Consider the following 15,041-nt stretch of genomic DNA (forward strand, 5'->3'; position numbering starts at 1 on the left):
GGCCACACCGCGCCCCCCGCCCCAGCCTCTGCCACCTCCCCGCCTCCCCTCTGCCCTTGTTCGCTGGGCTGCAGCCACCCGGCCCCCCCCCCCCCCCCCCCCCCCCCCCCCCCCCGCTCCCGGAGCACGTCAGGCTCCCGCTCCCGCTTCGGGTCTTCGCCCTCGCTCTGCCTCTCTCCGTCTGGAACGTTCTCCCGCACGCTCGCATGACTCCCTCATTTCCTCACAGCTTCGCTCTGACGCCGGCTGCTCAACGCGGCCTCTGCCAGCTCTCTGTCTGGAACTGAAAACTGCTCCTTCTCCAAGCCAAACACCCGATCTCCCTTCCCCACACCCTTTGTCTGCCCGGCCCTTGGCGCCACCTGGTTTTCTAACTGGCTTGCTGTCTGTCGCCTGGGGCAGTCCCTGCAGAATGGCGGCTCCCTGGGGTCCGAGGACCAAACTAGCTTCGTTTAGGGCCCCAGAACAGTGCTTACGTCCTACAGAGGCTCAAAGACCACTCACTGAGTGCCTAAATGTTGGGATTTCGTATTAGTTTTCTGGGCCCACCGTCATAAGTACCACAGGCTGCGCAGCTTCAGCAACGGCAATTGATTGATCTGTCTTCTCACAGTTTAGGTCAAGGAGCGGGCAGGGTGGGTCTCCTCTCTCTGTGGCTGGTGGGTGGCCGCCTTCCCACTGCCTTCACGTGGTCTTCCTTCTGGGTGTGCAGCTGCCCCCTCTCTTCTTATAGGACACCGGTTATCAGATCAGCGTTTCCCCCCCCCCCCCCCAAATGAGCTCATTCAACCTCCACTATACCTTTTAAGATCTGGTACCCAAATACAGTCACATGGGGAGTTAGGACTTCAGTGTATGGATTTGGGCAGATGGGGGGCAAATCCATTCCACAACAGGTTTCTGTCTGTAGGACCTCGTCACTGCCCACGTGCGCTCACACGGTGCCAATCTGGTGTAGCACCTCATCACTACCCCATCATTTGCTCATACAGTTCTAGTCCTAATTTGCGTTTAGCCCAAGTTATAACTCTGTTTTATTGTTTTTTTTCTTCCTTAGTTTATTGTCAAGTTGGTTCACATATAACACCCACTAACTCTGTTTATTTGTATAGGCTGCCTCTCCCCTCCACCTCTCTCCTCCCAGTTTCTGGCTGGCACTGGAATTACGTCCTAAGCGTGCGCATCATAACCTCCCGGTGAGGTAAGTGTGGTTACTCTCATGATGAAAATCTATAATCTGAGGCTCAAAAGAGAGTAGATCATGTTTCTGAGATCACAGTGCTAGTAAGTGCTATCATTTTGATAGCTTCGTTCTCATGGGCTCCAAAGCCCACTTTCTTTCATCTCCCACATTGTCCCCAAGGTGAATGGGGAAAAGCCATCCTTCAGCCTGATATATTATAAGCGATGGTACCTGTAAAGCGGGTGTCACATTTCAGGAAATGGGATTAAGTTTAGAATCTGAGTAATTATACCCACCGGCTGAATTTGAATGATATCATTTTTTTTACTTCTGCAATTTCTGTTATCCTTAATGATTGTCTAAATATATCCTTCTCTTTGCAAAATTTAGCCACTAAGAGTACTAAGAAAGTTTCTTTCCTTTTTAAGAAGTCAGAAGTATACAATGAATTCATAATGTCAAGGAAATATCTATTATTTTATCCTAAAATATAGAGGAAAAGGTCATTGCCTTTGTTGTAAGAGTTTGCCATGTGTTCTTGGTAACATGCCTGAGTTCTCTTGGTGAAAAACCATTGTAGAGTTTGAAAGTCAGTTATTTATAGTTAGGAGAATATAGTTCTGTCTTTGGGTGCAGCTGATTGTTTAAAATAAAAATTAGGATTTTCCTCCATAGATTTTATATTTTAGAATGAGTTTTGCTTGTGGCTTATCTAGACAATGGAATACTACATGGCAATGAGAAAGAATGAAATCTGGCCTGTGTAGCAACATGGATGGAACCTGAGGGTGTTATGCTGAGTGAAATAAGTCAGGCAGAGAAGGACAAATATCATATGTTTGCACGTATAGGAGGATTAGGAGGAACTTAACGGAGGAACAAGGGAGAGAAGAAGGGGGGAAATAGCGGGGAGAGGGAAGGAGGCAAACCATGAGAGACTCTTGAATGCTGAGAACAAACTGAGGACTGATGGGTGTGGGGAGGGAGGGGGGCGATGGGCATGGAGGAGGGCACTTGTGGGGATGAGCACTGGGTGTTGTATGGAAACCAACTTGACAATAAACTAGTTTTTAAAAAATCAAAAAATAAAAAGTATGCTGTATTTGCATTCATGCAAGCTGTGTGATCATTAAATTGACAGGAAAGCAGCTGTTAACAGTTGTCATTTGGACATGCAGATGGGAATATGCTAGGTCATGGCGTGACCCCTTACACCCGTTGAGCTCTGGTTTCATCTGGCGTTTCCAAACCATGGCCCTGAGCTATGGATGTTGATCAAGTGGCCATGCAAGTGGCTATGTAGTGGTTGCTTTAAATTGGCACCAGGGGTGTAGAGATGGCTCTTAAGTTGTTTATGAGGAAGCTGTTGGTTTTCTGCTTCTATGTCTGTGTGGCTCTTAAAAATAGAAGACTAGGGCATTTTATTGAAATACATTTTGTTCAAAGTAAAGGTGCCTTGTGAATGAGCTAAAGGCTTAGATAATATTAATCTTGAAATTTAAAATAGCTCTAGGGGCAACTGGGTGGCTCAGTTGGTTAAGTGTGTGACTTCAGCTCAGGTCATGATTTCACTGCTGGTGAATTCAGGCCCTGTGTCTGGCTCTGTGCTGAGAGCTGGGAGGCTGGAGCTGCTTCAGATTCTGTGTCTTCCTCTCTCTGCCCCTCCCCCCACTCTTGCGCGCACTCTCTCTGTCTCTCTGAAATATAAAATAAAACACTAAAAAATATATAGGGCGCCTGAGTGGCTCAGTCGGTGAAGCGACCGACTTCAGCTCAGGTCATGATCTCACAGTTCATGGGTTCGAGCCCTGCATCCGGCCCTGTGCTGACAGCTCAGAGCCTGGAGTCTGCTTGATTCTGTGTCTCCCTGTCTCTCTGAACCTCCCCTGCTCATGCTGTCTCTCTCTCTCTGTCTCTCCCTCAGAAATAAATAAAACATTAAAAAATAATAATAATAAATAGGTTTAGAATAAATCTGTAGACAGAAACATACTTATAATGACTGGTGATTAAAACAAAGAAATAGCCTGAATCTCCAAGTATAAATTACTCTTGTTTTCCTAGGAGCCCATCATATATCAGGTTGACCATTAAGCTGAATGAAAGCATCAATCTTTTAGTAACTTGGAAGAGATAAACATACCATCTTAGCTAGCAAGGTTTGGTATATAATTTTTGTAGACTCTTTACCCCGTCATTGGCGATGTGGGCGTGAACCGCCTGCACCACTTCATGGGCCATGTAGGGGTGCACCGGTTGTATCTCCTCATTAGCGTCCTGTACCCCCTCATCAGCAGTGTAGGGGTGTGTCGCCTGAACCCCTTCATCGCGTCCTACAGCCCATCATTGACGTGGACCATGTAGGAGGAGCTGCCCGCCCTCCTTCAGGAGCCACGTAGGGGGAAGCGGCCTGCCCCCCAGGGCTCCCTCCAGTTCAGGGGCCAAGCAAGGGGGAGCCACCTGCCCTCCTTCAGGGGCCACGTAGGGGGGGTCCTGCCTGCCCCTCCATCAGGGGCTGGGGGGTGCCACCTGTCCCCGCCTTCAGGGGCCACATGGGGGGTGACGCCTGTCCCCCTTCAGGGACCATGTAGGGAAGAGCCGCCTGCCCCCCTTCACGGGCCACGTGGGGGTGCTGCCTGTCCTTCGGTTCACTACTAGTGATTATCCTCTCTGATATAAGCTTACGCAAGGAGAACTATTTATTACTCATACTAGCATTCTTGCTTCTATTGTTAAATTAACGCAGTATGAATTTAGGAGTTGGTTGTAGATTTTTGGTATTAAGTTTTAAGGTCCTATACCAGTGCCTGAGCCCTACTAATAACTCTCATTGCCACATCCCTAACAGCCACCTACAATTTGCAAAACATTCTTTCCCATCTGGGACAGCCTTGTTTCGATTCCCTGCAACCCCCCACCCATTGGCTATGGAGGGGTGTCACGCTTGCACACACAGCCCCGTCAGCACAATTTTGGATGAAATACCGTTCATGCATTTGTTGTATTAATTTTAGGCATACATCCTGGGCATTCCATTTATATGTCTATAAATTATGTTGTACTAAACCACAAGTGTACCTATCATGTGAAAGCATGCAACACTATTATTACAGGATTGACTCTCTTCCATTGGCCGTACCTTATATCTGTATGACTTATTCATGCCATAGCTGGAAGCCAGTATCTCTCTCTCTCTCAAAGGTGTCAATTTTTTATCTAGTCTAAGTATTTTGGTGATAAACACAATTACCTGTTGTTCATGTGTAAATTGGCGGTCCAGTTTTCTGTGAACATTGCTTAAACATTACAGATGATGTCATTACATTAGTAAATTCGGTTTCATTCTTCACTCACAAGAAAGGAGAAGGAAAAGATTTCTTTGTGGCCCGGGCCCTGTCACGAAGATCCTCACAATCCAGAGAGCAGGCTTAGTTGCCCAGAGCACCTTCAGTGGCTCCGCTGAGCGGCCATGACCTTCACCATTACAGGAATTCCCACGGTGGCCAGCAGAGGGCGCGCGAGCACCACACACCGGTCCTCTGCGTGCACAGTGGTGGCCGGCAGAGGGCGCCCCACCGGCTTTTCTGACCCCGGGCACCTGCGAGCAGGAAGGGCTTCTCTGGCCTCCAGAGGACTCGGGGCCTCTGCAGCTGCCTCAGGACGGAGAACAGAGCTGCGTTTCCAGCAGGTTCCGCACCCCCCCGACCCCAACCCCCAGGAGAGACCTCGGGAGGTTTGCAGCCTCTTGGAGTCTCCCGGGTCACCAGAGAGGAGCTGCCCTGCGGGCGGAGCGCTGAGGAGGCGCTGGTCGGGGGGCCGCTCGGTCCCTTGCGTGTCCTGCGCCGCCGCCGGTTCGTCCCTCACCTTCCCTGACGGTGTTTGGACAGGACGTAGTTCACTAAAGGGTCCGTGGGTGCAGGGGTCCCCCGACACCACGCCATAGGTGCACCCGATGGTTTGTTCCGGGTCCGGGCTCGATTCTGGGGAGAAATCCTGAGCAATTCAGAAGAAGGGGAGCTGCAGTCAGTCAGGATGTGAAATGCTCACTCTCAGGACCTTCTAGAACAATGAGCTGGGACCCCCCTTCCGACTCCTGCTGGAACCAGAGACCGAGGTAAGGGCACAAACTGCCCCCACATCACACATGCTCTTAACAAATTTAATGGTTCTTTCCCCAACATAATGAAGTAATTGAAAACTAGAGAAAACCTGGTGGGTCGGTGTAATAAAGCTTATTTTCTAATGTGAGTCCCAGCTAGTAAAGCTGCAGTGTGATAATAGTTTCAGGTGTACAACATAGAGCAGCACCCGCGCATCACCCCGTGCTCGTCACAAGCGCGCTCCCTCATCCCCGCCACCTGTCTCACCCCCGGCCCTCCCCCGCCCCCCGTGGAAACGCTGGTTTGCCGCCTCGTTAAGTCTGTCTGTCACTGTCTCCTTTGTGTTGTTTCATTTCCATGTGTTCGTGAAGTCGTGTGGTATTTGTCTTTCTCTGACAGGCTTACTGCCCCCAGCAGAACATTCTCTCGCTCCGTCCACCTTGTTGCAAATGACAAGATTTCATTTCTTATGGCTAAATAATTTTCAACTCCATATACTACCTCCTTATACACTGCATAGACTACATTTTTTTATTTAAAAAAAGTTTTTTATTTTTATTATTTTTTACTAATGTCAAGTTGGTTTCCATATAACACCCAGTGTCCTCCTCCATGCTCACCTCCCCCCTCCACCCCCAACACCCACGAGTCCTCAGTTTGTTCTCAGCACTCAAGAGTCTCTCATGGTTTGCCTCCCTCCCTTTCCCCCACTATGTTTCCCCCCTTCTTCTCTCCCTTGTTCCTCCGTTAAGTTCCTCCTAATCCTCCTATACGTGCAAACATATGGTATTTGTCCTTCTCTGCCTGACTTATTTCGCTCAGCATAACACCCTCAAGGTCCATCCACATTGCTACACAGGCCAGATTTCATTGCTTCTCATTGCCATGTAGTATTCCATGGTATAGATAAACCACAACTTCTTGATCCATTCATCTGTTGATGGACACTTAGGCTCTTTCCATGTTTTAGCTATTGTGGAGAGTGCTGCTATGAACATTGGGGTACACGTGCTCCTATGCCTCAGCATTTCTGTATCCCTTGGGTAAATTCCTAGCAGTGCTATTGCTGGGTCCTAGGGGAGTTCTAGTGTTAGTTTCCTGAGGAACCTCCACACTGTTTTCCAGAGGGGCTGCACCAGTTTACACTCCCACCAACAGTGGAGGAGGGTGCCCGTTTCTCCACATCCTCGCCAGCATCTAGAGTCCTCTGATTTGCTCATTTTAGCCACTCTGACCGGCGTGAGGTGCTTTCTCAGTGTGGTTTTGATTTGTATTTCCCTGATGAGGAGGGATGCTGAGCATCGTTTCATGATCTAGTCTCATTCTTCTGCATGTTGCTGTCCGGTTCCCCCAGCACCATCTGTTAAAGAGGCTGTCTTTTTTCCATTGGATACTCTTTCCCGCTTTGTCAAAGATTAGTTGGTCATACATTTGTGGGTCCAGTTTGAGTTCTCTATTCTATTCCATTGGTCTCTGTGTCTGTTTTTGTGCCAATACCATACTGTCTGATTATTGCAGATTTGTAGTAGAGGCTAAAGTCTGGGATGGTGATGCCTCCCATTTGGGTTTTCCTCTCCAATATTACTTTGGCTCTTCGGGGTCTTTTGTGGTTCCACACAAATTTTAGGATAGTTTGTTCTAGTTTTGAGAAGAATACTGGTGCAGTTTGGATTGGGATTGAATTGAATGTGCAGATTGCTTTGGGTAGTAATGACATTTTAAATATATTGATCTTCTGAACCATGAGCATGGAATGTTGTTCCATTTTTTTGTGTCGTCTTCAATTTTCTTCATAAGTTTTCTATAGTTTTCATCATACAGATCTCCTATATGTTTGGTTAGGTTTATTCCTAGGAATTTTATGTTTTTTTGTGCAATTATGATGGGATCCATTTCTTGAGTTCTCTTTCTGTTGCTTCATTATTGGTGTATAAAAATGCAACCGATTTCTGTACGTTGATTTTGTACCCTGCAACTTTGCAGAATTCTTGGATCAGATCTAGTAGGCTTCTGGTGGATTCTGTCGGGTTTCCATGTAGAATATCATGTCGTCCACGAAAAGTGAAAGTTTGACTTCTTCTTTGCCAATTCTGATGTCTTTTATTTCCTTTTGTTGTCTGACGGCTGATGCGATGACTTCCAGCACTATGTTAAACAGCAGTGAGAGTGGACATCCCTGTCGTGTTCCTGATCTCAGGGGGAAAGCTCTCAGTTTTTCCCCGTTGAGGATGATGTTAGCTGAGGGCTTCTCATAGATGGCTTTGATGATGTTTAAGTAGCTTCCTTCTATCCCAACTTTCTCTAGAGTCTTTATTAAGAAGGGATGCTGTATGTTGTCACATGCTTTTTCTGAATCTATTGACAGGATCATGTGGTTTTTATCTTTTCTTTTGTTGATGTGATGTATCCCATTGATTGATTTGGGAATATTGAACCAGCCCTGTAACCCAGGAATGAATCCCACTTGATCTTAGTGGATAATTCTTTTTATGTGCTGTTGAATTCGATTTGCAAGTATATTGTTGAGGAGTTTTGCATCTGTACTCATCAAGGATATTGGCCTGTAGTTCTCCTTTTCTGCTGGGTCTCTGTCTGGCTTGGGAATCAAAGTGATGCTGGCTTCATTAAATGAGTCGAAGTTTCCCTTCGATTTCTATGTTTTGGAATCTCTTGAGAAGAATGGGTATTAATTCTATTTTAAGTGTCTGGTAGAATTCCCTGAGGAAGCCATCTGGCCCAGGGCTCTTATTTGTTGGGAGATTTTTGATAACTGATTTGATTTCCTCACTCGTTATGGGTCTGTTCAGGAATTTGTCCATTTCTATGTTGTCTAATTTGTTGGCATATAATTTTTCATAATATTCCCTGATGATTGCTTATATTTCTGAGGGGTTGGTTGTAATTAGTCCACTTTCATTCATTATTTTGTCTATTTGAGTGCTCTCTTTTCTTTCTGAGAAGCCTAGCTACAGGTCTGTCAATTTTGTTTATTTTTTCAAAAAACCAACTCTTGGTTTCGTTCATCTGTTCAACTGTTTCTTTGGTTTCTATATTGTTTATTTCTGCCCTGGTTTTTATTATTTCTCTTCTCCTACTGGGTTTGGGGTGCTCTTGTTGCTCTCCCTCTAGTTGCTTTAGGTGCGCTATTAGATTTTACACTTCCGCTTTTTCTAATTTCTTGAAATAGGCCTGGAGTGCATTGTACTTTCCTCTTAGGACTGCCTTCGCCGCATCCCATAGAGTTTGGATTGTTGTATTTTCAATTTCATTTGTTTCCATATATTTTTAAATTTCTTCTCTGATTGCCCAATTGGCCCATTCGTTCTTTAGTAGGGTGTTGTTTAACCTCCATGTTTTTGGAGGTTTTCCAGACTTCTTCCTGTGATTGATTTCGAGTTTCATAGCATTGTGATCTGAAAGTGTGCATGGTAGGATCTCAGTTCTTTTACATTTATTGAGGACTGCTTTATGTCCCAGTATGTGATCTGTCTTGGAGAATGTGCCATATGCAGTTGAGACGAAAGTGAATTCCATGGCCTCAGGACGTAGAGTTCTAAATATATCTGTCAGATCCATCTGGTCCCATGTGTCATTCAAGTCCATTGTGTCTTTAGTGATTTTCTGTCTAGTTGATCTATTCATTGCTGTAAATGGAGTATTAAAGTCCCCTGTTATTAGCACATTCTTGTCCATAAGATTGTTTCTGTATGTGACTGTTTTATATATTTAGGTGCTCCCATATTCGATATGTAGACATTTATAATTGTTACCTCTTCTTAATGGATAGACCCTGTAATTATTATATAATGTCTTTATTCATCCCTTGTTACTGTATTTACTTTAAAGTCAAGTTTGTCTTATATACATATAGCTACTCCAGCTTTCTTTTGACTTCCAGTAGCATGATATATATTTCTTCATCCCCTTCTTTTCAATCTGAAGGTGTCCTCAGGTCTAAAATGAGTTTCTTGTAGACAGCAGATAGATGGATTTTGGTTTTTTATCCATTCTGCTACCCTATGTCTTTTGATTGGGGCATTTAGTCCATTTACATTCAGTGTTGTTATTGAAAAATATGGGTTTAGAGTCATCTTGTCCTTTGTGGGACTTATGCTTGTGGTGGTGTCTCTGGTATCTTGCGTTCCTTAAACATTTCCCTCAGAGAGTCCCCCTCAGGATTTCTTGTAGGGGTGGTTTAGTGGTGACGAATTTTTTCAAGTTTTGTTTATTTGGAAAGACTTTTATCTCTCCTTCTATTCTGAATGACAGGCTTGGTGGATAGAGGATTCGTTAACATTTCTTATTTATTTCTGAAAGAGAGAGAGAGGGAGAGAGAGAGCATGAGCAGGCGAGGGTCAGAGAGAGAGGGAGGCACAGAATCAGAAGCAGGCTCCAGGCCCTGAGTTGGCTGTCAGCACAGAGCCTGACACAGGGCTCAAACCCACGAACCATGAGATCATGACCTGAGCTGAAGTCGGACGCTTAACTTACTGAGCCACCCAGGCATCCCTTTGGCTGCATATTTTTTTCTGTCCATCACATTGAAGATTTCCTGCCTTTCCTTTCTGGCCTGCCAAGTTTCAGTAGATAGGTCTGTAATGACTCTGGTAGGTGTCCCTGTGTATGTTAGGGGCCTTTTGTCCCTAGCTGCTTTCAGAATTCTCTCTTTGTCCTGGTATTTTTCCAGTTTCACTATGATATGTCGTGCAGAAGATCAATTCAAGACACATCTGAGGGGAGTTATCTGTGCCTCTTGGATTTCAATGTCTCTTTCCTTCCCCCAATTGTGGACATTCTTGGCTATAATTTGTTCAAGGAGTCCTCAGTGCCTTTACCGCTTTTTTCCTCTTCTTGAATTCCTATGATACAGGTATTGTTACATTTGATTGTATCACTGAGCTCTCGAACCACGTTTTATGTTCCTGGATCAGTTTATTTCTCTTTTTCTCAGCTTCCTCTTTTTCTGTAATTGTGTCTTCTAATTCACCTATTCTCCTCTGTGCCTCTTCAATCCATGCATTACACGCCTCCATTTTATTATGCACCTCATATATAGCACTTTTAAATTCATCACAACTATTTTTAAGCTCCATAGTCTTTGTAGCCATAGTTTCTCTGATGTCTTCCATGCCTTTTTCAAGCCCAGTGATTAATTTTATGACTATTGTTCTAAATTCTTGTTCAGTTACATTGCTTATATCTGTTTTGAGTAGTTCTTTAGCTGTCATTTCTTCCTGGAATTTATTTGGCGGAGAGTTCTTCCGTTTCGTCATTTTGGTTAGCTTTCTGTCTCTTGTTAGTTTTAAAAGCTGGTAAGAGTCCAATTTCATTCCTCTGCACATTGATAGCCAGTTGTCTAGCACCCTTTGTTGAAAAGACCATTGTTTCTCCAATGTCATGCTGTCCACCCTTGTCAAAATTCGGTTGACCATAGATGAAAGGGTTTATTTCAGGGGGAGGGGTTCTCAATGAAATCCCACTGATCTTTATGTATATCCTCATGACAGTATCATGATGTTTTATTTACTGTTGCTTTGTTTTGAGATTTAAAATTGGGAAGTATGAGCTTCTACTTGGATTTTTTTCGATTGTTTTATTTTGTGGTCCCTTGATTTTCCATATGACTGTTAGGATTAGCTTGTGCATTTCTTCTCAGAGGATTTTGTGAATTTTCCTGTGAATAACATTGAATCTACATGTTGCATTGTGTGCTATTGCCATAGTACTCTTTATATTGTCTTTAATTTCTTTCATTGCGTTTAGGGTTAGGGTTAGGGTTAGGGTTAGGAATACAGTTAGGGGTTAGTGGTTAGGATTAAAGGTTGCAGTTAGGGTTAGGGTTAGATGGCTCGTGTTTGCGTTAGGGTTAGAGAAAGAGGTTAGGGATAGTGTTAGGGGTTAGGGTTAGGGATAGGGGTTAGGATATGGGCTAGGTCAGGGTTAGGAATTAGGTGTTGGGGGATAGTAGTTAGGGTTAGGGCAGTGTTAGGTTTAGGGTTAGGGTTGGAGTTTGTGGTCAGGGGTTAGGGGTTAAGGTTTAAGGTTCAATTAGGGTTAAGGCTTAGGGGTAAGGGTTTGGGTTAGGGTTTAGGGTTTTGTGCTAGGGGTTAGGGTTTGGGGTTAAGGGTAGAGTTAGGTTTAGATCCAAGGATGCTCCAGGAACCTGTCACCTAGCAGTGCAGTGTTCTCCCTAGAGGATTTAACTTAGGGCACATGGGAATGTGCCAGTCAGTCTTAGTCTTCATTTTCAAGGGCCAGCCCCCTCTAGGGTTCAGGAAAATGTTGGGCCTTAAGGCACCCCTTGTGCTGCTTCATCCAGGCTTTTTAAATAGCATGATGATATTCCCAGTTCCGTGCTGATTTAGCCTACATCACTTCTAAGCCCCATGTCTGTGGCGTTCTCAGACTTTGGATTTTGGTCCCCATGGGGATAGAGCCTTGACCAGGGTTACTGTTCCGTCCAGGGGAGTCGCAAAGGCAGAAGCAACACTCATCTGGTGATCTCTCTGGAGGGCTGAAATAAAGGCCCATGTGCAGGTGCAGGTGGGGGTAAGGTTAGGGTTAGGGTTAGAACCCAGGTTGCTCCAGGTGCTGAACACCGAGCTGTGAAGTGTTCTACCCTGATGGCTGAGTTAAGAGCTTATGGGAAAGTGTCTGTCAGGCTTAGTTTTTGGGTTCAAGGGAGAGCCTCCTCTGTGGGCCAGGCTAGCAAAGGGCCTCATGACACCTTTGTGCATCTCCATTCGGGCTTTGTTAATAGCATGATGATGTTCCCACTTCCAGGCTGATGAAGCTGCACCTCTTCTAATGACATGTCCGTGATGTTCTCAGACCTAGGAATTGGGTCCCTATGGTAAGAGTGCCTTATCTAGGGCTATAGTTCTGTCCAGGGGAGTTGCCAGAGCAGAAACGATGCCAGTCCCGTGATTTCCCTGGAGGCTGAAATGAGCGCTCATGTCCAGGTGCGTGTCGGGTGTAGGGTTTTGGTTTGAGTGAGGCTTAGGGGTAGTGGTTAGGGTTAGGGTTAGAGTAAGGTCCCAGGATGCTCCACAAACTGATCACCCAGCAGTGCAGTGATCTCTCTAGAGGGCTGTGTTGAGGACGCAGGGGAAGTTGCCTGTCGGGCTTAGTGTTTGGGTTCAGGGCCCAGCCTTTTCTGGTGTTCAGGCCATGGTAATGCCTCAGGACACCCCTTGTGCAGCTCAGCGTGGGCTTTGTTAATGTCATGGTGATGTTCCACATTCCATGCTGATTAAGCTTGCCCCGTTTCTGGGCCCCACGTCCCTGTTTTTCTCAAACCTAGGAATTGTGTCCCCCTGGCAAGAGAGCCTTGTACAGGGTTAGGGTTTGGTCCAGGGGAGTTGGCAGGGTAGAGGTGACACCACCGCATGACCTCCCAGAGGGCTGAAGTGGGGGCACCTGCGCGGGTCCTGGACAGCCATAGGTTTATGGTTAGCATGAAGGTCAGTGTTAGGATTAAGGTTAGCTTTAGGGTTAGTCTTAGGGTTATGGTTAGATCCCAGGAAGCTCCAGGCACTGAATGCCCAGCAGTGCAGTGCTCTATCTGGAGGGCTGTGTTTGAGGGCGCATAGAAGGGCAGCAGTCTGGCTAGGTTTGGGGTCCAAGGCTAGCCTTCTCTTTGGGCTAGGTTAGAATTGGGCCTCAGAATACCCCTCATGCAGTTCCATCCCATCTTGGAAATGGCATGGTGATGTTCCATGTTCCATTGCCGAGTAATCCAGCACCATTTCTGGGCCCATGTTTTTGGTTTCCTGAGATCTAGGAATTGGGTCCCCATGGGGAGAGAGCCTTGGCTAGGGATAGAATTCCTTTCAGGGGAGTCACCAGGACTGAAGTGCCACCAGCCCCATGATCTCCCTGGAGGTCTGAAACGAGGGCCCATGCACGGGTATGGCTCAGGTGTAGGCTTAGGTTTAGAGTGAACATTAGTGGTAAGGTTAGGTTTAGCATTACGGTTAGGAGTAGAGTAAGATCCCAGAACGATCCAGGATATAATCAGCTAGCAGTGCAATGATCTCCCCCGAGGGCTGAGTTGAGGGCGTAAGGGAAGTTGATGGTCAGGCTTAGTGTTTGGGTTCAAGATCCAGCATCCTCTGTGGACCAGGCTACAGTTGCACCTCACGACACCCCTTGTGCTGCTTGATCCAGGCGATTTTGATGTCATGGTGATGTTCCACTCTCCGTCCTGATTAACCCTGTACAATTTCAGGGCACCCTGTTGGTCTGTTCACAGAACTAGTATTTGATTCCCAATGGAAAAAGCGCCTTAGTTATGGTTATGCTTCTGTCCAAGGGATTCACCAGGGCAGAAGCGACACCAGTCCTGTGATCCCACTGAGGGACGTGAGGGCGCATGCGTGGAGGTTGGGTTCCAGGGCCTGCCTCCTCGAGGGATCCGGCTACGGTGGGGCATCCAGAAACCCACGGTACCCCCATGTCTGACCCGGGTGAATATGCTGGTGATGGTCAACCTTCCATGACGGGAAAGCCTGTGATGATTCCTGGCGCTGGTCTGAGCTGGTCTCGGATACAGGACTTGGCTACCTGTGGGGCCCGAGGCGCGGCTAGGGTTAGGGCGGCGTCCGGGGGAGCGGCCAGGGCGAAGCGGCACCAGTCCCGGCTTCTCCAGGGAGGGCTGAAGTGAGAACCCGTGCCCGGGGCGGGCCTCGGCGCCGGCTTCTGGGGAGCCTGAGGGGCGGGGCTAGGGTTGGGGGGTGCTCGACGGCTAGGGTTAGGGCCCGAGCCCGGGACGCGCCAGGACCCGATCCGCTGGCAGTGCCGCGCTCCCCCCGGAGGCCTGAGTTGAGCGCGCGTGGCAGGGTGTCTGTTTGGCTTATTGTTTACCTTCCAAGTCCCTTCCCCTCAGTGGGCCCAGGTGTACTGAGGCCTACGGAAACCCGTCTTGCCACCGTTTCCTGGCTCCGGGAACGTTGTGGTGATATTCGACGCTTCATGCCGAGGAAGTCTGCGCTGCTTCTCGTCTTTGGTTCTCCGTGTTCTCGTTCCGGGGATGCGGCCCCCCATGGGGTCCAGAGCCTTGGCTACGGTTAGGGCGGCATCCGGGGGAGCGGCCAAGTTCGAAGTGGCTCCAGCACCGCGATCTCCCGGGAGGCCTGAAATGAGGGCCCTTGCGCCGCCCGGCTCAGGTGTAGGGTTCCGGTGAGCCTGAGGGGTAGTAGGTCTCGGGTTAGGGTGTGTCAGAAGACTAGTGCTAGGGTCAGGGCCTGAGCTCGGGATGCTCCCGCGCTCGAACCTCCAGCAGTGCTGTGCTCCACCCAGAGGGTTGAGTTGAGGACGCATGGCAGTGTGCCGGCCAGGCCACTTGCTTTGTTTCGGGGCCCTCCCCTCAGTGGGCCCAGCTACAGATGAGTGTGCATGGCAAGGGTCAGGGTTAGGGTTCGGGTTCGGGTTCGGGTTAAGGATAGGGTTAGGGTAAGATCTCAGGATGATCCAACTTCTAGTCTGCCAGCAGTGTAGTGATCTCCCAGGAGGGCTGAGTTGAAGGCGGAAGGGATGTTGGCTGTCAGGCTTAGTGTTGGGTTTCAAGGCCCAGCCTCCTCTGTGGCAAGGCATTGGTGGTGCCTCAGGGCACCACTTGTGCACCTATATCTGAGCTTTGTTAATGTCATAGTGTTTCACCACTTTCCATGCTGATTAAGCCACACCACTTATGGGCCCAAAGTCCCTGTTTTTCTCAAACCCAGGAATTCGGTCCCCATGGGGAGAGGGCCTTGGCG

General features: G+C 47.5%; 1 long non-coding RNA gene across 4 annotated transcripts in view; it reads left to right on the forward strand.

The window, feature by feature from the left end:
• The first annotated feature begins 1,142 nt into the window (after positions 1 to 1,142).
• Positions 1,143 to 15,041, forward strand: part of LOC120244226 — a 28,520-nt gene continuing 14,621 nt past the window's right edge. For 2 of the 4 annotated variants that reach the window (XR_005531501.1, XR_005531505.1), the window contains exon 1: positions 11,757 to 11,820. This is a non-coding gene — a long non-coding RNA (uncharacterized LOC120244226). Of the gene's footprint in view, positions 1,202 to 11,756; positions 11,821 to 12,151; positions 12,246 to 15,041 lie in introns of those variants that run through there. The other 2 variants (XR_005531503.1, XR_005531504.1) reach the window with 2 other exon arrangements.

Source organism: Hyaena hyaena, unplaced genomic scaffold, assembly GCF_003009895.1.
Source record: "Hyaena hyaena isolate Hyena2069 unplaced genomic scaffold, ASM300989v1 scaffold_376, whole genome shotgun sequence".
NCBI lineage: Eukaryota > Metazoa > Chordata > Mammalia > Carnivora > Hyaenidae > Hyaena > Hyaena hyaena.